Source organism: Rana temporaria, chromosome 5, assembly GCF_905171775.1.
Source record: "Rana temporaria chromosome 5, aRanTem1.1, whole genome shotgun sequence".
NCBI classification, from domain to species: domain Eukaryota; kingdom Metazoa; phylum Chordata; class Amphibia; order Anura; family Ranidae; genus Rana; species Rana temporaria.
The window spans coordinates 284800901-284826663 of NC_053493.1; positions in this window are offsets into that span (position 1 = coordinate 284800901).

Sequence of the window (25763 nt, forward strand, 5' to 3'; positions counted from 1 at the left end):
AATTTTTTGTGTCGTTTTTCAAAACGTCGTTTTTTGTTTCACAGAAATTGACCGTGTGTACCAAAAAACGACGTTTTTAAACCCGCGCATGCCCAGAAGCTAGTTTCAATGGAAAAAAGTGGTGAAACGTAACCTCGCTTTGCTAGAGCATTGTGAAAAAACGATGGTGTGTAGGCAACTTCGTCTTTGAAAATGATGTTTCAAAAACGTCGTTTTATTTCATGATTTAAAACGTCGTTTTTTTTTTCATCACAAAAAACGACCGTCTGTACGCGGCATAACTCTTTCTCTACCTGAGGATACACCATTACCTCCATAATCATCAACTTCCTCTCTATATTAAAGTAGCATGAATGCCAGCATTCGAAACGTGTCGGCTTTTCAGCTACTTAACCTCCCAAACCATGGTGATGGTACCGTATGCCGGACAGTATTGCATCGTTTATGATTTATACATTGTATATTTATGTGATTTATTTATGTGATTTTTTGATACATTTTTGTATATGTAATTTTGTAATAAATTGATATATTTTCTATATATAATTTGAACTTTTTGCGTGTTGCCTACATAGTCCCAATTTATGAGGTATTTCGAATATTTTCTAGCACTATGGGATGATGGCAACTACATGCTGTCATATATGAGTTGGTCTTTTTTCAATTAAAGTAGCAACCCCTATATGTTTATTCCATACCGATCGTGCACACAATCTGAGAGAAGTCACTCTGTTTTAAAACCTGTTAGATGGAAATACTACCTTTATTTTTTAAATCTTCTATGTACAAATGGGAATCAGAGTTAGGAGTCCCCTTTCCTATAATCTTGTTGAAAAACGAGGCTCTCATCAAATTATGAGGCCTCTAACTGCACAAATCACTGTAACGTCACACCAATAACTTTCCACTAAGTACAACTATAGTTGCTTCTTTCCCAGTCAACTCTCTTCCTTCTTCCTGAATATCCTCTCACTTCCTGCAGCCTTGCTCTCCACGGTGGTTGCGGAGGTGCGCCACCTAGTGGTACTTCCTGGTTCGCTCCTGTGCGGCCTATTTAAACTCCCAGCACTGACAGAATGGTGTTCCTCTATTGCTGACAGTACGCCACTGTCAGCTGGGCTTCCAGACTCACCTCTATTAAGCTCCAGCTTCCTGAACTGGACCACCAGGACTCCAGGAACGGCACAGCCCTCTCAGCAACCAGGTCCAGGCTCCCAGGACGCTCACCCATGCCCAGCTATCTGCAACCGCTTGCTTCCAAGTTATGTTCACTGCTATGCTAATCTTATCAAGTACTATGGAGTTTCACTAAAGCCTCAACTACAGTTTTCATGTTAAAGTTCATTGCTATAGATATCAATTACTATGCTCTGCTCTCCATGCTTGTCACTTTGCTTTCAAGCCTGTGCTCATTGCTAAAGTACTAAGGAGTTTCACTCAAGTCTGATCTGCAGCTCACATGTTATGCTCACTGCTATAGATACCAATTACTGCATTGCTTTACATGCCTGACGTTTGCTTCAATGCGTGCACTGCTAATACTATTGAGTACTATAGAGCACCCCTAGAGTCTCAACTACAGCATACAAGTTTATCTTCACTGCTACAGATATCTTCACCATTGTGCTCTGCCTATGATGTCGGTTACTATAATACTAACCATTGAACTATGATATGTAGACTATTTTGTCCATAAGGAACCCAGTCCTGTCTGTACAATACCAGTATCACTGAGTTCACTCCTGACCCCTAGTGTGCAGTCCCATTACTGCGGCTACACTTATCCCTATACCTGTTCTATACCAAGATTTACTTTAATGTTGCTTATGCTGGAATAAGCACTATTTACTTTACTGAGGCTGTGATGATAGAACCCAAACTCTTAACTGAGTTAAGAGTGAAACCTGGGTTCGAACCTGAGAAGCCTCCGCAGTTGCGATCCATAAACCTGAATCTAGTTTGGCGTAATGTTACAATCACTGGGAATTCTATCAGAAAGTTGTGCATTGCTGATATCTACAAGCTCTGTAAATATTACCCCACTTGGTATTCTGACTGTCGGAGGCAATGGGGAGATATAGGCTCTTTGTATCTCATCCAAAGAAAATGTAGGTATCTTCACTCACACTGGAAAAAGATCTTAAGCTTATCTTTCAGCACTGTTGGAACACAATGACCTATCCCTGTCCTTGTACTGCTACACTTAGGCATCGACTGGTTATTTTGATCTATTTGTAGCCAAACTAGTCATTGTTAGACTATGGAACTGCAAAACTATTCTCAGCCAAGTTCAACTCTATGTGGGTCATGTGACTGAACAAGGCTAACTATACATTCGCTGTTTTAAAAAAACTATTAAAAACTGTTCATACAAGTTTCTGGTTCCTTCTACTATTAACGTGACCATTGACTGAATGGGTACTCCCCCTTTATACCCCTATCCCACATCCCATCCCCTTGCTCAACTCCTACCCCTTAGTTCCAGGTCCCATCTTTCCTAGCTTCTTCCCACCCTTAACCTCCCCCCTCCTATTTTGTTTCTTCTACTTCATGGATAAGATGTTAATTTTTGTACTAAGTACATTGCTATGTGAACATGAAACTAGTGATAACCTATTTTTATAAACAATGACACTTAAATTAGTCTGTGTTTTTTCGTGACCTCTAAATATTACCTTGTATTGTTCATTTTTTCAAATATAAATTAGAAATATTGTACTTAAAAAATAAATCCACTATCAATCACCACATAACTGCATAAATACATACATGGTCCATTCGCCAAAACCTGCAATATCCACTGCTCAAAAAAAAAATAAAGGACCACTTTTTAATCAGAGTAAAGCATCAAGTTAAACTCCTGGGATATCGATCTGGTCAGTTAAGTAGAAAAGGTGGTTGTTAATCAGTTTCAGCTGCTTTGATGTTAATGAAATTGACAGATGTACTAGATGGGAAACAATAAGACAACCTCCCAAACAAGAATCGTTTTACAGGTAAAGGCCACTGACATTCTTTCCCCCCATATGTTCTGACTGTTTTTCACTAGTTTTGTATTTGGCTAGGTCAGGGTCACTACTGGTAGCATGAGGCGATACCTGGACCCTATAGAGATTGCACAGGCAGTTCAACTCCTCGAGGATGGCACATAAATACATGCCATTGCCAGAATGTTTGCTGTGTCTTACAGCACAGTCCCAAGAGCATGGAGGAGATTAAAGGGAGACAGGCAGTTACTCTAAAAGAGCTGGACAGGGCCATAGAAGGCTTTTAATCTATCAGCAGGGCTGGTACCTGCTTCTTTGTGCAAGGAGGAACAAGATGAGCACTGCCCGATCCCTACAAAATTACCTCCAAGAGGCCACTGGTGTGAATGTCTCTGACCAAACAATCAGAAACAGACTTCATGAAGGTGGCCTGAGGGCTAAACATCCTCTAGTGGACCCTATGCTCACTGCCCAGCACTGTGGAGCTTTATTGGCATTTGCCATTGAACACCAGAATTGGCAGGTCAGCTATTGGTACCCTGTGCTTTTCACAGATGAAAACAGGTCCACCCTGAGCACATGTGACAGACATTAAAGGGTGTAGAGAAGCAGTGAAGAACTACATGCTGCCTTTAGCATAATTCAGCATGACCAGTTTGGTGGTGGGTCAGTGATGGTCTGGAAGGCATATTCATGGAGGGACGCACATGCCTCTACGGGCTAGACAATGGCACCCTGACTGCCATTAGGTATCAGGATAAAATCCTTGGACTAATTGTCAGACCCTACACTGGTGCAATTAGTCCTGGGTTCCTCCTGGTGCATGACAATGCCCGGCCTCATGACAATGAGTATGCAGCCAGTTCCTGGATGATGAAAGAATTGATACCATTGAATAGCTCCCACGCACGCCTGACCTAAATTCAATAGAACAACTATGGGACATTATGTTTCGGTCCATCCAATGCCGGCAGGTTTGTTGCCAGTATGTTCAGGAGCTCAGTGATGCTATGGTCCAGATATGGGAGGAAATACCCCAGGACACCATCCATTGTCTCATTAGGAGCATGCCACAACGTTGTCAGGCATGCATACAAGCATGTGGGGCCATAAAAACGATTGAGAACCATTTTTCGTTACTGCAATAACATTTCAGAAAAATGGACTAGTCTGCTGCATAATTGATTTTCGGGGTGAATTTTACTCACATTAATGTGACAAAAAATATCAAAAATTAAGAGGCTAATTTACAAAACCTACGGAAAAAATCTTAATACATTTCTGGGTAGAAAGAAAGAATGGAAGAATGAAAGAAAGACAGATAGATAGATAGATAGATAGATAGATAGATAGATAGATAGATAGATAGATAGATAGATCAAAAGACTAGCAAACCTGAAATAAATTAGCCCACACTTATAGAATAAGGCAGAAAAATGAAAACATTGCTTAGCAGTACTTTCAGGTAGCGTACATGTAGTTAACCAGATGTACAATTATCTCGTTAGCATAAGTTCATTTACAAAAATGTTACAGCAGTTACAGACTAAAGGTTCTAATTCAGAGCAATATTGTTAATCATCTTGCAACTCAGAGCATGATGATGCCATATATTTGAAGCTTCCTGAATACTGTCTGGCGTTATCAAAAAGTGCAGGCTGTGTTCTGCCAACCAAACAGCTGTCATAGCAAACGCTACACAAAAACTACAGCACTGTCCTTCCTCTCATAAGCCATAAAGCAATTTGGTTTGCCATATTTTAGGAAATTATTGAAAATATACCCCATGTTACACAAAATCCTGGCTCATTCTTTTCTGTCATATGGTACAGTAAAGGTAGCTACATCTGTTCCATTCATTAGCAATAGAAAGTTGTTAGAATTTAATTGAAACACTATAATTATCCAGCATAAAATATCGAAAGGGCTCATTTTTTAAACTATAGAAAATGTACAATAATAAGATTACCCAAATAATAAAAATGTTTTTGTTTCAAGTTATTTGCGATGCTACCTGTATCATTGTTTTAGAATATCTCTAATTGGCTCATGAATGTAGACTGTACAAACCTTCTGCTGTACAAACCTTCTGCTTTTTTTTAAGCTATTTCAATATATTGACAATTGATCCAAGGAACCATTACAACACACAATGAATACAAAAGATACTGCGGATCTCTTCTGCGGACCTATTTAAATGTAAATAGTTGGCTGTGTTCTCATGTTCTATCCTTCATAAAATAAAACACAGAAGCAAGAAATACTGATATGAGCTGCATGTTTTGGTGAAAAAAATATAGGATTGACTCTCTTATTTGTCTCTATAATGCATCTTATGGGAATTATTCTAAGAGCACAAAGCAGAATTGCTGGCAACACCTAAGGGTATAAATTCAATTATACCTTATTCCATATGTCATACTCATTTCTGTATTAACATACATGGCTGCTGTAGACTGAAATATTCTAAAACAAGCATTTGTCTAAATGCTGTTATATCTGCAAATCTAATATTAGGACAGTTTGCATTTTTTTTATTTCCTTTTTAATGTTGTACCATATGTCTGTTGTTCTTCCTAAAAAAAACATTGATGCTACAAATAAAAGGAAAAAAAATCAGCCTTTTTTCTAATGAGTCTATGCTTTTCTTTCAAATGTAGAATGAGAAATTCCATCAAAAGCAGCTTATAATAGCTTTTTTCTAAAACAACAAAAAATGTTTGTAGGAAAAAAATACTTTCCTTGCAAACAGGCCTGTGAACTGGTAGTTACCACAAATCAGGAAGAAAAAAATATGTACTTTAGCAGTAAAAGATGTGATTGCATGGCATTTCTTGCAAAGTTTCAGATGAAAACAATTTAAAGTTTCTTATATTAAAAGACTGTGCCAGGTATACCAAACTGTGACAGCACTTCCTGTAAATATTTGTATAAAACAACATGTGCTGACTTCACAAGGTCCTATTCCATTGTTTTACCTGCATACATATTTCCCGCTTTTCCTTTTATTTCAGACATGTTCATATATGTAAACTTAAAATGCTATGTATTTATAGATATAGATATATATATATTTGGGGATATATATATATATATATATATATATATATATATATATATATATATATATAGCCCCAAAAGTTTAATTTACATACTGTATGTTACAATACAGGGTCTCTTACAGTCTTATAGACTGTATCGTATACAGTATACTTCCACTACCTGTTCTACAGTGAAAATGCTCACCCACTGTCTTACCATGCAGCAGTGTCTCTGCCACCCTCTCATACTTGCTACCATTGACAAACTACTGGCTTCCATGCGGATGCAAGATTTCACAGTTTATTCATAATGTCGTCCCGCTCGTGAACAGTATCCATGACATTTAACACCCATCCTTTTCATAATTTACAGTATTTCTTCTGTAGGTCAAGAAAAGGAAACATAGTTGTATTCATCCTTTCATCTCTGCATAAAGCAGAGAAAACTGCAGTGACTGCATTTTCTTGGCAACTACTCAAAGCACTAAAAACATTTTCATTTTTTTTCTTACTATTTTAAACACGTGTTATAACTTGTATTTTGGGATATATCTATATATGTATATATTTTTATATAATGTCGATAGCTCCTTTAATTAGGTTAATACAATATTTTTGTTTTCCCTGCAAATCTTCCATGAAAAAAGTAGGGTTACATTTTCAATTTTTCATTACTTTTTTTTTTTTTTATGTAGCACTAATGGTCATTTTTTTAAGTTTGGGATACTTAAAGTGGAGAGTTGATGTTAGCGACCATCTAATATTTATGCTGCCTTTTGTTCACATCACCTATTTGCATCATTTGAAAGAAAAATACTAAGTGTGCACCTAAATCACCAAACATTATATCATTCTCATTCAATGCACACTAATACAATCATAGATAGTTGGCATACTATGGTTAGGTTTATTATTCCTAAATTAAAACTGTCCTGCAACTGGCCAATTCTAAATTGCTTTAGCCTTTGATGCATTTTCAATATTGTAGTAAACTCTAGCCTATGCTCTTTTTCTCTAGTAAATTTGGACTCAGCCTTGACATTTTCTTTATACTACTGTATCATATGAGGTCTCTTAATTATTGTAGTAAAACACCCTTTTTTTTGTCACTACAGGGTGGACCATTTAAATGGATACACCTTAATAAAATGGAAATGGTTGGTGATATTAACTTCCTCTTTGTGGCACATTAGTATATGTGAGGGGGGAAAATTTTCAAGATGGGTGGTGACCATGGCGGCTATTTTGAAGTTGGCCATTTTTAATCCAACTTTTGTTTTTTCAATAGGAAAAGGGTCATGTGACACATCAAACTTATTGGGAATTTCACAAGAAAAACAATGGTTTGCTTGGTTTTAACGCACCTTTATTCTTTCATGAGTTATTTACAAGTTTCTGACCACTTATAAAATGTGTTCAATGTGCTCTCTAGTGCTACGCTGTGGGCTCTTGCTACATGAAGCTAGGACAGCCATTGATGCTTCTTCATTAGACCCCTTTCAAACTGGATATGCCTAAAGCGGAGCATTAAAATCGCGTAAAATAGCTTCTCTATTTTCCCGCTGGGATTCCCGGCTGTTTTCCTGATGGGGAAACTGCTAGGGAACATACACACGGCCGGGATTCCCGGCCAAATGCTCTCCTGGCAGTTTTCCTGCCGGGAAAACTGGTCGTGTGTACGAGGCTTTAGTGTGCTTTGTGGACTGAGGTGGGAACTCTCTTCCACAAACCTTAGCTCCTCCCAGCATTTACAGCAATTTAAGTAATCTACAGCCTCTTTCTGTTTGTGATGGGCAGACTTGGGCAATCAAACCAAAACCAAAAATGTAATATATTGCAATGCAGTTTACCAATCCTTAGATGTGGTGGCTATATTTGTTTTCTTTAATTAGGCTTTTCCCCTCTGTTTTAACCTGGTGATCTGGCTAATAACACACTAGGGGCCAGATTCACAAAGAGATACGATGGTGTATATCCTGATACACCATTGTATATCCATAGAATCAGTTACGCATAGATATGGCTAAGATCCGACAGTGTTACACTGTGTTACACTGTCGGATCTTATTTTCAATTTGAAAATGGCGCCGGGGGCGTTCCCGCTGATTTACGTTGAATAATATGTAAATCAGCGAGATACGCAAATTAACGAACGTACGCGGACCCGACGCAGTGTTCTTACGTCGTTTCCGTAGCGGCTTTCCCGGCGTATACTTACCCCTGCTTCTATGAGGCGTAGCCAATGTTAAGTATAGCCGATTTTGAATTTTCTTACGTCGTTTGCGTATGCCGATTCAGAAACACGCGCGTCGCAAGTTACGCTCACGTCGAAACCACTGACGTCCTAGTGACGTCAGTGGGAGCAATGCACGCCGGGAAATTCCGTGGACGGCGCATGCTCATTTAAATCGGCGCGGGAACGCGCCTGATTTAAATAGTACACTCCCCCTAGCCGCGGAATTTGAATTCCGCCGGGGGATTTGCGATCCGCCGCCACAAGTTTGGAGGTAAGTGGTTTGTGAATTACCCACTTGCCTCCCAAACTTGCGGGAGCGGATCTTAAATCAGGTAGATCAATCGGATCTAAAGATCCGCTGATCTACGTGAATCTGGCGCCTTCTGTATTGGAATGTATCCACTCTGGCCGAAAGAGCACAGGGACACCATTGGACAGGAACTTTGTCAGTCTTGGAGCAGAGGTCTGTTAGATATACTAGCAGATTTAGATACGCCTGCTCACACTGCAGTTACACAAGCAGTTACAACAACAGGTTTTCTTTTTCTTTTTTTATGGTTTAGGGATAAAGGTTTGACCTGAAAAAATAAAAGCTGATCATTGTAAGCACCACTGTCAGTGGTAAATGGATTTTCTCAGCAATGTAAGCTGCTACCTTTGCAGGAGAGCTTTTTCTGTTGAAAAAACAACAGACCTACTGGCTGGATCATCAGATGAAAATAAAGAAAGAAGAAAAGAAGACTAATACAAGCATCACATCTAAGAATTGGTAAGTTTCAATATAATATATGTTTGCTTTTAGGTTTATAGCCACTTTAACAGTCTACGCAAAGCTCTGCAGTAACAGTCTCCAAACACAGCTGTGTCTGTCCCTCTGTAAACACTAGCAGGGACAGCAGCAGAAACAATGAAACTGACAGCCAGACCCATGCAGCTGCTCCTCTCTGCCAGCATGGCAGACTGAGACTACATAAAAATACACTTCTGTTGTATATTTCTAGAAAATGTTTGCCCACCTCCTTATTTAGCCATTCTGTGTATATGATAGAATATTATGCCTTTTTATAATGTATGGTTGGATAGAGGATGCTGTTAACCACCACTTTTAAAACTGTTTTGTAATTCTTTTATTAATCTTTCTTTCTGAATAGACCACATACTGCATACATGCTATTGGAAGAAATGCACAGACGCCGACAATGAGCTACTAAAAAACAGTTTGCTGTATCCACCCTTTACATATGTCAATATAATAACACTGATGTCAATACTCCAGTGAGCTCATGATGTCAGTAGTACTGTATGTCAGACTGACAGTGGTTAGAAATAATTCTCACTGTGAAGACACCACAATTCTTCGTATATTGATTCTGATTGATGACGAAATTCCACAGTAAACATGGTATCTGGTATGAAGTTGCATAAATAGAGCTGTCGCTTTAACATAATGCAGTATTAGAGCTTTCTATAGAAGTTTTAGCCACTTCCATACAGGGCACTTATACACCTTCCCGCCCAGACCAATTTTTAGCTTTCAGTGCTGTTGCACTTTGAATGACAATTGCGCGGTCGTTCTACACTGTACCCAAACTAAATTTTTATCATTTTGTACCCAGAAATAGAGCTTTCTTTTGGTGGTATTCGGGGGCACGCAGCGGCTCAATATCCTGAGGACGTCATATGACGTCCACTCAGGATATTGAAACCACTTTACCGACGTCTTTTTGCATAAGGCGGGCGGCAAGTGGTTAATGTCTGTTTTGCTTTAATGTGATCCTTAACATTGCTCTTGTCATCCCATCTACTATCAGTACTTTTGCATACAGCTTAATTTAAGAATTTTATTGCACTCATTCTCTAATATCATAATGCTCTAGTTATCCCTACAGTGTGAACCCAGCTGTGAGGCTGGGTTCACACTGGTACGACAAACGCTCCAATATTGGGAGCTCATGTCGCATGATGTGTGAAAATCAATATTTCCCTATGAGAGCCGTCTTAACTGGTCCGACACAAGTTGGTTCGACTTTGAAAATGCTCCCTGTACTACTTCGGTCCGACTTTGGTCCTACTTCAGCCCATTGAATATCATAAGGCCTGGTTTACACTGGTACGATTTGAGATGCGATTTGAGATGTCAAATTGCATCTCAAATCGGCGGCATTTGCACCATCCTAATCGGTGCGATGCCACATCTGCGGCGCTGCACCGATTTCAAAAAGTAGTTCCTGTACTACTTTTTGTGACTTCGGGCCGCGATTTACATAAGCCTTTACAGAAACCTGCACAGATGTCTCTGAAATCGCGGCCGAAATTGGAACTGCCAGCAGGAGTAAAATTGTGCGAGTTCAGCTGAACTCGCACGGCTTCACTCCCGCAGCCCAGTGTGAACCTGGGCTTAAAGCGGTGGTTCCGCGGGATATCGTTTTTTTTTTTGTCTAATCCCCAGCTCTTACCTTTAAGCCCGCACTAACAGGGATGGGCACTGATAGGCGACATGGATGGGCATGTATAGGCGGCACAAATGGGCACGGATAGGCGGCGTGGATGGGCGCGCATAGGTGGCACGAATGGGCACGGATAGGCGGCACGGATGGGCACTGATAGGCGGCATGGATGGGCACTGATAGGCGGCATGGCTGGGCACTGATAGGCGGCATGGATGTTCACTGATAGGTGGCACGGATGGGCATAGATGGGCACTGATAGGTGGCACTAACGTATATGTTGTACTAATGGATGCCAATCAGTGCCAAACAATGCCTGCCAATCAGTGATGCCCATTGTGGGCACTGATTGGCATCCATTGCGGGCACTGATTGGCATCCATTATTTTTGTCTTGTCATCCCTGGTGGTCTAGGGTAGCATACCTGTGTTTTGCATCCCTGGTGGTCTAGTGGCATCACTGGTGGTCCAGTGTGGGCATCCTCGGGGGGGCTGTGCTGATAATCGATCAGCACAAACCCCCCCTGTCAGAGGAGCAGCCGATCGGCTCTCCTCTACTCGCGTCTGACAGACGTGAGTGAGCAAAAGCCGATTAACATCTTTTTCTGTTTACATCGTGATCAGCCGTGATTGGACACGGCTGATCACGTGTTAAAGAGTCTTTATCAGAGACTCTTTACCTAGATCGGTGTTGCGGGGTGTCAGACTGACAGAAACTGACAGACTGACAGAAACCTGCACAGATGTCTCTGAAATCGCGGCCGAAATTGGAACTGCCAGCGGGAGTAAAATCGTGCGAGTTCAGCTGAACTCGCACGGCTTCACTCCCGCAGCCCAGTGTGAACCTGGGCTTAAAGCGGTGGTTCCGCGGGATATTGTTTTTTTTTTGTCTAATCCCCAGCTCTTACCTTTAAGCCCGCACTAACAGGGTGTCCCACTCCTTAAGCCGTGCTATGCGCTGTTTTTCTTTAAATTATATTTTTGATCCCGAGGCGATGGACGTTTACATCTTACCTGTGGGCATACTGAAGCCGACAGGGTCTTCTTCCGGGAGAGGGCGAATGCTGGCCTCCCAGCATTCACTGCTCGATCCCGCGCATGTGCAGTGTTGACGGCGAGCGTCGCCGTCAACACTGCATGGTTGCCATAACAACGGCCGGCGTAAGAAGTTCACGCCCCGTTGTGCCGAGATGTCGCCCGATTAGAGTACAGCGCGTCGACAGAGGAGTGGCACAATTCGAGTGACGGGACGGGGGAGAATGGACTTACACGATTTTGATTGACAGGTCGTAAATCAAACTGGAACTGGAAACGGGTAAGGAGGACTCAAAAAAAAAAAATCGTTTAGTCATTGTATTTGCAGCTCATTTGCATAGAGAGGATGTTATTAAACAGGGTGAACCACCGCTTTAAAGTCGGATCAAAGTAGGATCCTTGTCCTAACCATCCGACTTTTGACATCCGACATGGTGATTACAGCAGCAGTAAAAGGAATTTATCTCACACTGGGATTGTTTTGATTGGTCAAAGGACAAGTCAGACTATCACAAAGTTGGATCAAAGTAGTATCCTGTTCATTTAAGTCGGATGGATGTAGGACTGATGTCACAGAGCAAAGTAGGATGAAAGTCGTATGACTGTCGTGTCGTATCAGTGTGAACCCTGCCTGAAAGATGATTTTTTTTTGGTAAACCTATATGAAAAACATAGAGGTTTCAGTTGCTCACCTCTCTTTATGAAATAGTTAAGTTGTCTGGCTTTTTATTGTCCCTCTTGTTCAAATGTTTTGAATCCCTGACTTGGAAAATTAACTGTAAGTCCCCTTTCACACTTATACGACTTGTCCCACGATTATGGACTGCAAAATCGTATGACAAGTCTTTTTCCATGATTTTCAATGACTATCATTCATACTGGCACGACTTTAACCTCCCTGGCGGTATGATTATTTCAGATTTTTGGTGCTAAAAGCGGTACCATTATTTTGCATGGAAATTTGATGTTTTATATTGTAGGCCTGTAATCTATAAGATTACAGTATACTGTATGTATTGTGTTTATTTACTTTTTTAAATTTGGCGCCGATCTCCGCCCCCGTGCGTCATAACGTCACAGGGAACGGAGCTCGGCGACACTCGGCACTGTGAATCAAGCGAGGAGGACGGATGATCACACAGCGGGGAGGCATCGCAGGATCCAGGGACAAGGTAAGTAACTTGTGCCTGTGGACACTGCGAGGCGGTCCCGAGTCTGGCTCGAGGTTACCGCTTTTGGTCCTGAAATTCCACCCCGAGCCAGACTTGGGATTACCGCTCAGGGGGTTAAGTCGTGCCTACTTCAAAGTAGTCCCTGCACTACTTTGGTCCGATTTTGATTCCACTAACAGAGGTATTCATTGAAATTGCTGCAAAATTGCGGCTGCAAAATCGCGGTAAAATCGTGTGACTTTGAAGTCGCACAAGTGGGAAAGGGGCACAATTCTGTAATTCTTCACTTGGCTGAGACTTTGAGCTGTGATATTCAGTGGATGTACAGAAGTAGGGTGTACAGTGACACACAGACGGATGTTGAATCTGGGATTTGACTGCTAGATTGTGACACAATCTGTTGACACTCAAGGAGTGTTATAAAATATTTTCATCAAGCATCATATATACAATTGAAGTTTCTTTGACTACTGAACTATATCAATCAGGAATAAACTTGGGTTATAAGCAAATATAGTGAAGATCAAGGCCTTCTCTCACTATCTCGGCATTTGGGCTAAAGGGAATTTGTAATAAAAGACTAATGATTCAATGTTACCATTTATCATTCAATATAACTGTTAGCAGCTGGTTAAAAAACACAAAACATCTAAAATGTATAGTAAATTTAAAATAAGAAATAGAAAAATCGTATCAATTGCTATAGCAGCGCTAGTTGTCACTTTAAACTGTGACCCCTCTTTCCTATGACAATGCATAGAAGGAAATGGTATTAAGATGAAGGGACATAAGCCAGAGTCCAGGGAAATGGTATTAAGATGAAGGGACATAAGCCAGAGTCCACTGGACTCTGGCTTATGTCCCTTCATCTTAATACCATTTCCTTTTATGCATGGTCATAGGTAAGAGGGGTCACGGTTTAAAGTGACAACTAGCGCTGCTATAGTAACTGATAAGATTTTTCTATTTCTTATTTTAAATATACTATGGCCCAGATTCTCAACTGAGATATGACGGTGTATCTCCAGATACGCCGTCGTATCTCTGCGTTGAGCCGTCGTATCTATGCGACTGATTTTTAGAATCAGTTACGCATAGATATCCATTAGATTCGACAGGCGTAAGTCTCTTACGCCGTCGGATCTTAAGTGCAATTTTTTTTGGCCCGCTAGGTGGCGCTTCCGTCGAAATCCGCGTGGAGTACGCAAATTAGCTAGATACGCGAATTCCCGAACGTACGCGCAGCCGACGCAGTAAAGTTACAACGTTTACGTTAGGCTTTTCCCGGCGTATAGTTGCCCCTGCTATATGAGGGGCGGGCTTATGCCGGCCGATTTACGCTACGCCGCCGCAACTTACGGAGCAAGTGCTTTGAGAATACAGCACTTGCCCGTGTAAGTTGCGGCGGCATAACGTAGATCAGATACGTTACGCCGCTGCAAAGATACGCCAGTCTACGAGAATCTGGCCCTATAAATTTTAGATAAACTTGGGTAATGCCCCTAATATTTTCTCTGCTGTCCAGATGTTGCAAGCTAAGCAGTTCTGTTGATTTACAAACATTTGGACATGATCGGGGTTGTACATATTTTGCAGCATCTCTACAGAGGTCCTGCTATCTGCGTTTGCTATGTATGCTTACTTTGGTTTATATTTGCAGCCTAAATGCATTACTTGCTTAATGTCTACTGCAAACCTGATTGATGTCTCTATTTGAAGCTTTGAAGATCTTCTGCTTTGCTTTGTTCTGTACATACAGAAGTTCTAAAGTACTACTGAGAAAAAAGCCTACTGAAGAAAACTATTTTGTGAGCACAAGTTTTGTCCTCTGTGCTTCAAATAGATACAACTTGAAATCTGTAATTTTATAAATTTGATGATCTTCACTAGTGTTGCTCACGAATATTCGCATTGCGAATATTCGACTCGAATATAGCATATTCGAGAAATCGCGCTATATTTCGAAATTCGCGGTGAATATTCGCAATTCCGAATATTCGATTTTTTACAATTTTTTTTTTGAACCAGATCACATCCTAGATATCTCCATCGACGTCTAAAAGCATTGCTGGTATCATTAGAGACCCTGGGCCGAGTAGCTGAAGCGTTCATTGAATTTTCCAGAAAGATCGCAATGCGATTATTCGGCAAACGCAATATCGCGCGATTACTTTCCTCGCCCCGATCTTCCGCATCAGAGCGATTTTTACAGTTTCATTTGTAAAACAGATCACATCCTAGTGATCTCCATAGACGTCTGAAAGCATTGCTGGTATGATTAGAGCCATTGGGCCGAGTAGCTGAAGCGATCATTTTATATTGCCGAATATTCGCAATGCGAATATTCGGCAATAGGAATATTGCGCGATTATTTGCTCCGCCCTTTTGCATCAGAGCCAATCAGAGTTCTCCTTCCACACTCGTCACAGGTTAGCAACCAATAGGAACCTGCCTGCATGGACATTATATAAGCTCACTCCCAGCACCATTTCATTGCAGATTCAGAAGCTGGCTATAGAGTGTGGAGGCTGTTTCTGTGTTCCTGGTTTCCTGTGTCTTTGTTCTTGATTGATTTAGATCATCACCAGCATTGCTATTTAGTGATTCCAGTGGATCTTTTCCAGTATATCAACTGCTTTTTTCAAAGCAATAGACCCAAGAGCTTTTTTCAAAGCTACGTTTTGTGCTGTTTTGTGCTGTTTTTTTCATTTGTGTTACTGTTTGATCCTGCAATCCTCGCTGTTCAGTGATATTTGCAAGAGATTTCAGAACACATTTTGCTGAGCTTTATAAAAGAGCTTTTCTAAAAGCTAAGTTTTGTTCATCTTGTGTTACTGTTAGATCTTGCAGGTTCGCTGTTCAGTGATATTTGATAGGCATCTCAGTTCACATTTTGTTTAGTTTTCCCTAAAGAGCTTTTATAAAAGCTAAGTTTTGTGTTCAGTTTAGTTAAATTTTGTGTAGTAAGTGTACACACTGTTAGTGTACATTTATTTCATCTAGCTTAGCTTAGTGTGTGTTTAGTGTCTGTGTTTTGTGTTTAAAAAAAAAAAAAAAAAAAAAAGTTAGTGTTTATTTAGTGCTTTTTTTTTTTTCTTTAATTTTGTAGTCCTTGTCTGGTGTACTACTTTTCTTATAGTTTAGTAGCTGTCTGTGTACGTCTTTGTCTGCGTGCCTGTCTTGTAAAAAATACACAAAAACACATTTTGTTCACATTTTCCCCCCCCAATAAAGTTTACCCCCCCCACACACATATCAGCAATAATGAGCGGCATCCGTGGCCGTGGCAGCAGGGGTAGGGGAGTTACTCCCAGTGCTGGATCGCTGCCAGCACGGGGTACCTCTCGTGCCCCTACTAGTGGTAGAGGATCGGGTGCAAGGGGAGTACGCCTGATCCGGGAGTTCTTCCCATCGGGCAGCCGCCCGATATTGCCATCTCAGGCTCAAGTAGTGGTGGACTACATGGGGCACAGCAGTGCCACTGAGTCGTCGGTCCCGACTCACAGTAGTACCACCATTACACCGGTGCCTGTACTACCCCCCCCCAGCCCCCAAGAGTCCAGCATCTTACTGTTCGACAGCGACAGTGAGAGGGATCTCTTGGGGGAGGCCATGCATCAGGCAGACCTCCAGCTCTGTCCTGATGGTCAGGACCTTTTTGAAGGGATGGATGAGGAGGATGGGATACCTGCTGGCAGTATCCCAGAGACATCCCTTCAAACTGGTGCTGCTGTTTTGGTGCAGGAAACAGCAGCACCTAGTCAGACCCAGGCATGGGTGAGGGGACAGCGGAGCCAGGCTAGAGGCTCCATGTCAGGTGGTTCCCTCAGACCAACACATCTCAGCCCTTGGTCTGACATCTCTGGGGGCGAAGAGGGTGACCCATCATGGTTGCCATCTGACGCGTCGGCTCACTACGTCAGTGACGACGGGGAAGGTAGGCACCCTGGTGAAACGGTGCGCCAGGTCACCACCAGGGAGACCATCGTCAGGGTCTCCACTGGTGATGGCAGCAGGAGGTGTCAGGAGGAGGAGCAGCAGCAGCAGCAGCAGCAGCAGCAGGCAGCTCCACCTGTGCGCACCGAGTCCCAGCAGGTGCAAGTAAGCGTCACCCCATCTGACAGGAGGGCGGTGCTGAAGTCACCTGTCTGGAATTACTTTACCCTGGTGGCAGACAACCCTACCGTGGCCATCTGCCGGATTTGTAAAGTGAGGGTGAAGAGAGGGAAGTGTTTGGCTCGGGTGGGTACCACAGCCCTGAACCAGCACCTGAGGATAAACCACTGGGCGTTGTATGACGAGATGAAGCGTGGTGGTGGTAGCAGCGCCACCACCACAAGTGAGCAGGGTACAGCAGCCCCTGCCACATCTTCATCTCTTTCCAGCAGGTCATGCCCCCCCGCTCCCTCTAGTAGAGGTACTGGTACCGGCAGCCAGACCTCTACTTCCACAGCACCCTCCACGTCTGTGTCCCGCACTGCCGTCCGGCGCCAGGCGTCGATTTCAGACGCCTTTGACCGCACCACTCCCTTCCCCCCTGGAGACCGACGTGTGCGTTCCCTCAATGGGCTCCTGGCAAGGGTTATTGCCCAACATCTGCTGCCCTTCAACATAGTTGACAGCAACCCCTTCAGGCAGATGTTGGAGCAGGCCCAACCCCAATGGCGTGTCCCCAGCCGCCATTTCTTTGCCAGGACTGGTGTCCCTGCCCTACACCAGCACATTGTGCAGAATGTAACCCTGTCGCTGGATCACGCTGTCAGCGACAGGGTTCATCTGACAATGGATGGCTGGACCAGCAGGCATGGGCAGGGACGCTACATCAGCTTCACGGCCCATTGGGTTTCCCTCCGAGGCGTCGGTGAGGGATCGGTGGCAACCGATCTTGTGGTGCCGCCCCGGGGTGTCCAGGGGAGAACTGCTGGTCTCCCTCAAGCCACTGTCTCCGCAGCTGCTGAGCCTCCCAGCAAGCGCCCCCGTAGCTACTCAAGTGTGGGGCACGTGCGCTGTCAGGCCGTGCTCCAGCTTGTTAGTTTAGGGGACCGGAGACACACTGGAGAAGAAGTGCTGAAAGCACTTCAGGCTCAGGTCCAGAAGTGGCTGACACCCCGAAGGCTCCAGCCAGGTATGGTTGTCTGCGATAACGGCAGCAACCTACTCGCCGCCCTCCATGCTGGCAGTCTGACCCACGTGCCCTGTCTGGCACATGTCCTCAACCTGGTGGTGCAGAAGTTCCTGCGCACTTATCCAGGGTTGAGTGACATTGTGGCAAAGGCGCGTAGGATTGCCAGCCACTTCAGGCGCTCCCCAACCGCTACCGCGTCCCTGTCCAAATTGCAGCGGAAGTACAATCTGCCCCTTCACAGGCTGATTGTGGACAGTGTGACGCGGTGGAACTCCACCCTCCACATGCTGAAGAGGTTGTGGGAGCAGCAAAGGGCGGTGAGGGAGTACCTGATGGAACTAGGCACTGAGAGGGCTTCACCACAACTCCCTTTCATCGCCTGTGCGGAGTGGGGGCAGATAAACCAGGTCTGCCAAGTGTTGTCCTCCTTCGAGCAGGCGACCAAGATGGTCAGCAGTGAGCAAATTGGCCTCAATAGCGTGCTGCCAATACTGTTCATGCTGGAGAGGACACTAGATCGCCTGCTCGAGGCTGGGGAGAGTGCCTTGGTGGAGCAGGAGGAGTCAGCAATGCTCCACCGAGACCAGGGCCAGGACGAGGAGGAGGAGGATGATGATGAAGAGGAGGAGGAGGTGGTTGCTGGTGTCGTCCCGGAGTCAGGGCCTGGTCAGGAGGGAGAGCCGGTGTTGGGGGCACCGATAGTCCGGGGGTTGGGCATGTCTGAGTTTGACCAGCAGCGCCTCAGGGATGAAGAGTCGCACCTCATTCACCTGGCCAGCATTGAGGAGTCACAGCGGGCTGTGCTCTTCCCCATGGCTGCCCACATGCTGAGATGCCTCAGGAGGGACCCCCGGGTTAAGACCATCAAGACGAGGGATGATTTCTGGATGGCCACCCTTTTGGATCCCAGGTGCAAGGGGAAACTGGAGCAGTTCATCCCAGCCAGCCGGAGGCAGCACCGGATGGAGGAACTGCAGGCAGCCATTGTCAGACGGTTGGAGCAGGCAACTCCCCGGCCTCCAGTTGTCCCCCCTCATCTCACCCAGCAGGTGGCTGCACCCAGCTGCAGCCGAGCAGGGGACCTAATGGAAGAGATGAGGATGTTCTTCCAAACCGAGCGACCCAGTACCACCACCAGCAGCAGCAGCAGCAGTCACCACCAGCGGCTGGCCCACATGGTGGCAGACTACATGGCGTCCGTCGGTGCTTCTGACAGTATGAGCACCGACGACCCCATGGAGTACTGGGTTGCCAGATTGGACACCTGCCGCGAGCTCGCTCAGTATGCGCTGGAGTTATTGTCTTGCCCCCCCTCCAGCGTACTATCTGAGCGGACATTCAGCGCGGCAGGTGGGGTGGTCACGGACAAGAGGACCCGTCTGTCCACAGACTCCGTGGACAGACTCACATTCATAAAGATGAATGAGTCCTGGATCGGCGGTGACTTTCTGGCACCCGTCGTCGGTTCAGGGTGCTGAAGGGTCCCTTGTCATGCATTCCCTGATAAAGCCCCGGACCTGATGTATTTACAGTGCTGAATATAACTATTTTAACATCAGAGAAAATCAATGTTAATATTTGGTACAGTAGGCTTTCTTTGCAATTACAGCGGTCAAACCTTTCTTGTAGTTTTACACCAGCTTTGCACACACTGGAGGAGGGATTTTGGCCCACTCCTCCACACAGATCTTCTCTACATCAGTCATGTTTCTGGGCTCTCGCTGAGAAACACGGAGTTTGAGCTCCCTCCAAAGATTCTCTATTGGGTTTAGGTCTGGAGACTGGCTAGGCCATGCCAGAACCTTGATATGCTCCTTACAGAGCCAATCCTTGGTTATCCTGGCTGTGTGCTTTGGGTCATTGTCATGTTGGAAGACCCAGCCTCGACCCATCTTCAAAGCTCTAACTCAGGGAAGGAGGTTGTTGCCCAAAATCTCGCAATACATGGCCACGGTCATCCTCTCCTTAATACAGTGCAGTCACCCTGTCCCATGTGCAGAAAAACACCACCAAAGCATGATGCTACCACCCCCATGCTTCACATTAGGGATGGCGTTCTTGGCATGGTACTCATCATTATTCTTCCTCCGAACACGGTTAGTGAAATTATGATCAAAAAGTTATATTATAGTCTCATCTGACCACATGATTTTCTCCCATGACTCCTCTGGATCAGTCAAGACAATTATGTCAGCAGTTATTTCACACCCTATATACTCTTATTAATACTGCTGTTCATCATGGCACCTCCTGCCCATGTGATATGACTCTGTATCAACTACTACTGTTAATACTACTGCTGCTTCTGCTGCTGCTGCCCAGTCAAGACACCTATGTCAGCAGTTATTTGACACTCTATATACTCCTATTCCTACTGCTGTTCATCATGGCACCTCCTGCCCATGTGATATGACTCTGTATCAACTACTACTGTTAATACTACTACTGCTGCTTCTGCTGCTGCTGCTGCCCAGTCAAGACACCTATGTCAGCAGTTATTTGACACTCTATATACTCCTATTCCTACTGCTGTTCATCATGGCACCTCCTGCCCATGTGATATGACTCTGTATCAACTACTACTGTTAATACTACTACTGCTGCTTCTGCTGCTGCTGCTGCCCAGTCAAGACACCTATGTCAGCAGTTATTTGACACTCTATATACTCTTATTCCTACTGCTGTTCATCATGGCACCTCCTGCCCATGTGATATGACTCTGTATCAACTACTACTGTTAATACTACTACTGCTGCTTCTGCTGCTGCTGCTGCCGCCCAGTCAATACACCTATGTCAGCAGTTGTTTCACACTCTATATACTCTTATTCCTACTGCTGTTCATCATGGCACCTCCTGCCCATGTGATATGACTCTGTATCAACTACTACTGTTAATACTACTACTGCTGCTTCTGCTGCTGCTGCTGCCCAGTCAAGACACCTATGTCAGCAGTTATTTGACACTCTATATACTCCTATTCCTACTGCTGTTCATCATGGCACCTCCTGCCCATGTGATATGACTCTGTATCAACTACTACTGTTAATACTACTACTGCTGCTTCTGCTGCTGCTGCCCAGTCAAGACACCTATGTCAGCAGTTATTTGACACTCTATATACTCCTATTCCTACTGCTGTTCATCATGGCACCTCCTGCCCATGTGATATGACTCTGTATCAACTACTACTGTTAATACTACTACTGCTGCTTCTGCTGCTGCTGCTGCCCAGTCAAGACACCTATGTCAGCAGTTATTTGACACTCTATATACTCCTATTCCTACTGCTGTTCATCATGGCACCTCCTGCCCATGTGATATGACTCTGTATCAACTACTACTGTTAATACTACTACTGCTGCTTCTGCTGCTGCTGCTGCCCAGTCAAGACACCTATGTCAGCAGTTATTTGACACTCTATATACTCCTATTCCTACTGCTGTTCATCATGGCACCTCCTGCCCATGTGATATGACTCTGTATCAACTACTACTGTTAATACTACTACTGCTGCTTCTGCTGCTGCTGCCCAGTCAAGACACCTATGTCAGCAGTTATTTGACACTCTATATACTCCTATTCCTACTGCTGTTCATCATGGCACCTCCTGCCCATGTGATATGACTCTGTATCAACTACTACTGTTAATACTACTACTGCTGCTTCTGCTGCTGCTGCTGCCCAGTCAAGACACCTATGTCAGCAGTTATTTGACACTCTATATACTCCTATTCCTACTGCTGTTCATCATGGCACCTCCTGCCCATGTGATATGACTCTGTATCAACTACTACTGTTAATACTACTACTGCTGCTTCTGCTGCTGCTGCTGCCCAGTCAAGACACCTATGTCAGCAGTTGTTTGACACTCTATATACTCTTATTCCTACTGCTGTTCATCATGGCACCTCCTGCCCATGTGATATGACTCTGTATCAACTACTACTGTTAATACTACTACTGCTGCTTCTGCTGCTGCTGCTGCCGCCCAGTCAATACACCTATGTCAGCAGTTGTTTCACACTCTATATACTCTTATTCCTACTGCTGTTCATCATGGCACCTCCTGCCCATGTGATATGACTCTGTATCAACTACTACTGTTAATACTACTACTGCTGCTTCTGCTGCTGCTGCTGCCCAGTCAAGACACCTATGTCAGCAGTTATTTGACACTCTATATACTCTTATTCCTACTGCTGTTCATCATGGCACCTCCTGCCCATGTGATATGACTCTGTATCAACTACTACTGTTAATACTACTACTGCTGCTTCTGCTGCTGCTGCTGCCGCCCAGTCAATACACCTATGTCAGCAGTTGTTTCACACTCTATATACTCTTATTCCTACTGCTGTTCATCATGGCACCTCCTGCCCATGTGATATGACTCTGTATCAACTACTACTGTTAATACTACTACTGCTGCTTCTGCTGCTGCTGCTGCCCAGTCAAGACACCTATGTCAGCAGTTATTTGACACTCTATATACTCCTATTCCTACTGCTGTTCATCATGGCACCTCCTGCCCATGTGATATGACTCTGTATCAACTACTACTGTTAATACTACTACTGCTGCTTCTGCTGCTGCTGCTGCCCAGTCAAGACACCTATGTCAGCAGTTGTTTCACACTCTATATACTCTTATTCCTACTGCTGTTCATCATGGCACCTCCTGCCCATGTGATATGACTCTGTATCAACTACTACTGTTAATACTACTACTGCTGCTTCTGCTGCTGCTGCTGCCCAGTCAAGACACCTATGTCAGCAGTTATTTGACACTCTATATACTCCTATTCCTACTGCTGTTCATCATGGCACCTCCTGCCCATGTGATATGACTCTGTATCAACTACTACTGTTAATACTACTACTGCTGCTTCTGCTGCTGCTGCTGCCCAGTCAAGACACCTATGTCAGCAGTTATTTGACACTCTATATACTCCTATTCCTACTGCTGTTCATCATGGCACCTCCTGCCCATGTGATATGACGCTGTATCAACTACTACTGTTAATACTACTACTGCTGCTTCTGCTGCTGCTGCTGCGCAGTCAAGACACCTATGTCAGCAGTTATTTGACACTCTATATACTCTTATTCCTACTGCTGTTCATCATGGCACCTCCTGCCCATGTGATATGACTCTGTATCAACTACTACTGTTAATACTACTACTGCTGCTTCTGCTGCTGCTGCTGCCGCCCAGTCAATACACCTATGTCAGCAGTTATTTGACACTCTATATACTCCTATTCCTACTGCTGTTCATCATGGCACCTCCTGCCCATGTGATATGACTCTGTATCAACTACTACTGTTAATACTACTACTGCTGCTTCTGCTGCTGCTGCTGCCCAGTCAAGACACCTATGTCAGCAGTTATTTGACACTCTATATACTCTTATTCCTACTGCTGTTCATCATGGCACCTCCTGCCCATGTGATATGACTCTGTATCAACTACTACTGTTAATACTACTACTGCTGCTTCTGCTGCTGCTGCTGCCGCCCAGTCAATACACCTATGTCAGCAGTTGTTTCACACTCTATATACTCTTATTCCTACTGCTGTTCATCATGGCACCTCCTGCCCATGTGATATGACTCTGTATCAACTACTACTGTTAATACTACTACTGCTGCTTCTGCTGCTGCTGCTGCCCAGTCAAGACACCTATGTCAGCAGTTATTTGACACTCTATATACTCCTATTCCTAATGCTGTTCATCATGGCACCTCCTGCCCATGTGATATGACTCTGTATCAACTACTACTGTTAATACTACTACTGCTGCTTCTGCTGCCCAGTCAAGACACCTATGTCAGCAGTTATTTCACACCCTATATACTCTTATTAAGACTGCTGTTCATCATGGCACCTCTTGCCCGAGTGATTTGACACTGTATTGTCAATGTCTACTACTACTATTACAGCTCAGTCAAGACACCTGTGTCCCAATTTTTTGGTACACTATTGACTACTATGACCACTACTGATGCTGTAAAGTATTCCCCAAGTGTTTTTATGCTATGTATTACTATTACCACTACTGCTTGTAAATCATGCCTGTGTGATACTTAGTGGGAATGCTTTAATAAGCATTCCTAGTATGGATACCCGTAAATGTATTAATCTTAATTAGTGTGAATGCTTTAATAAACATTTCCAGTATTGATATCCGTAAATTTAGTAATCTTATTATTCCTTACGTTTTTTGGTTCTGCGTAACTTCGGCATACTTTCAGCTATTGAGACCATTCAACTGTAAAAATGTTCGTCTCGTTCAGCTAATGATGGGACTTCTTCAAGTTTTTTTCTACTTTTTACACTTTTATAAATTTTAAGCTTTTAGACCCTTTTTTTAAACATTGAAGTCAATGAGAACATCCTTTTCCCCTTTGAATTCACATGCCATGCCAAAAGTTTCAGCTACTTCATACTTTCACTTACAGACACTGAAAAAAGTTTAAAGCGGTCACAAAATATTTAGCTATCCGGCTATGACTTTTCAGATCGTTATCGTTTACAATTTTTTGGTGAAAACGCAATTTACGTTTTGCGAATTTTTCACAAAAATGCAATAGGTTATAATGTAATCCTATGGAGGGGATTTAGAGTCTGTCATGTGACCTTAACATTGGAGATCTTTGTAATTAAAAATATCTTTACAAAAAGGGGAAACAAATTGGTCTCACGCCCACAAGATCTACTTTTCATACACAATTTTTATATCAAAACGTAGCTATGCTTGTCTGGTTTATGGCAATGTGACCAATTCTGCGATACGTATTTTAGTTTTAATTATTGGAGCAACAGCCAGAAATTATGTCTCAGACTCTCATGTGAAATTATCTAAAAAATGTTGCTGCAGAACTCACAAAGACGCTCTTTTCTAAATCGCAGACATGGCCACATTTTTAAGTTTATCTACATAAATTTCATATCGATGCGTTTACAAGGGCCGTGTATTTCAAACGGTGTAGTCGTTGTATCAATTGCATGTACGTTTGAGGATTTATTAAGCTTTGTTTGGAGGCTTAAATCATGTATTAGATCTGTGAATTAAAAGCGTTTGTAATGTTATTTCTTTCCATAAATAACTTTCCTGACCTCAGTGCAATATTCCTCCTCACTGACCTGGGGGGGAGGGGAAACCTATTGAGGGGGGAGGGGCGACCAGGAAGTCAGCATACTCTATACTTTGCAGATAGAGAAAGAAGCTGTGTGTCCTAAAGATAGTGTAGTGGTTATGGTGAATGTCTTTGGCAAGGGGCTCACCAATTAAGCTATTCAGCATTCCCACTCGCATTTTCCTCAGGAAATGCATTGTCTAGTTATATTATATTTTAATACTCCTGCTGCTGCCTCCATGCTGAGTAAAGCTTCATGACCTCTCTGGCACAGCGGATCCACCAACAGCCTCCGCTACAAGCTACCAGACCGGACTACCAGACCGGATCTAAACAGCAAGTGTAACTATAACAATGAACCTTATGTTAAACCCTGTTTTGCGGCATTTATACTGCAACCATTGGGCTGACTGCAAGAGCTCATCTGCATTCTCTCTCTTTCTTGCTCTCCCTCTCTCTCTCTTTGTATATATATATATATTGTTGCTTTTGTTATGTTCATTTTTCAACAGTTTATTTTGTGTTCGTCGTGTCTGTGTCGTGTGCTTTAGTTTGTCCTAGGTTAATGTTAAATAAAATA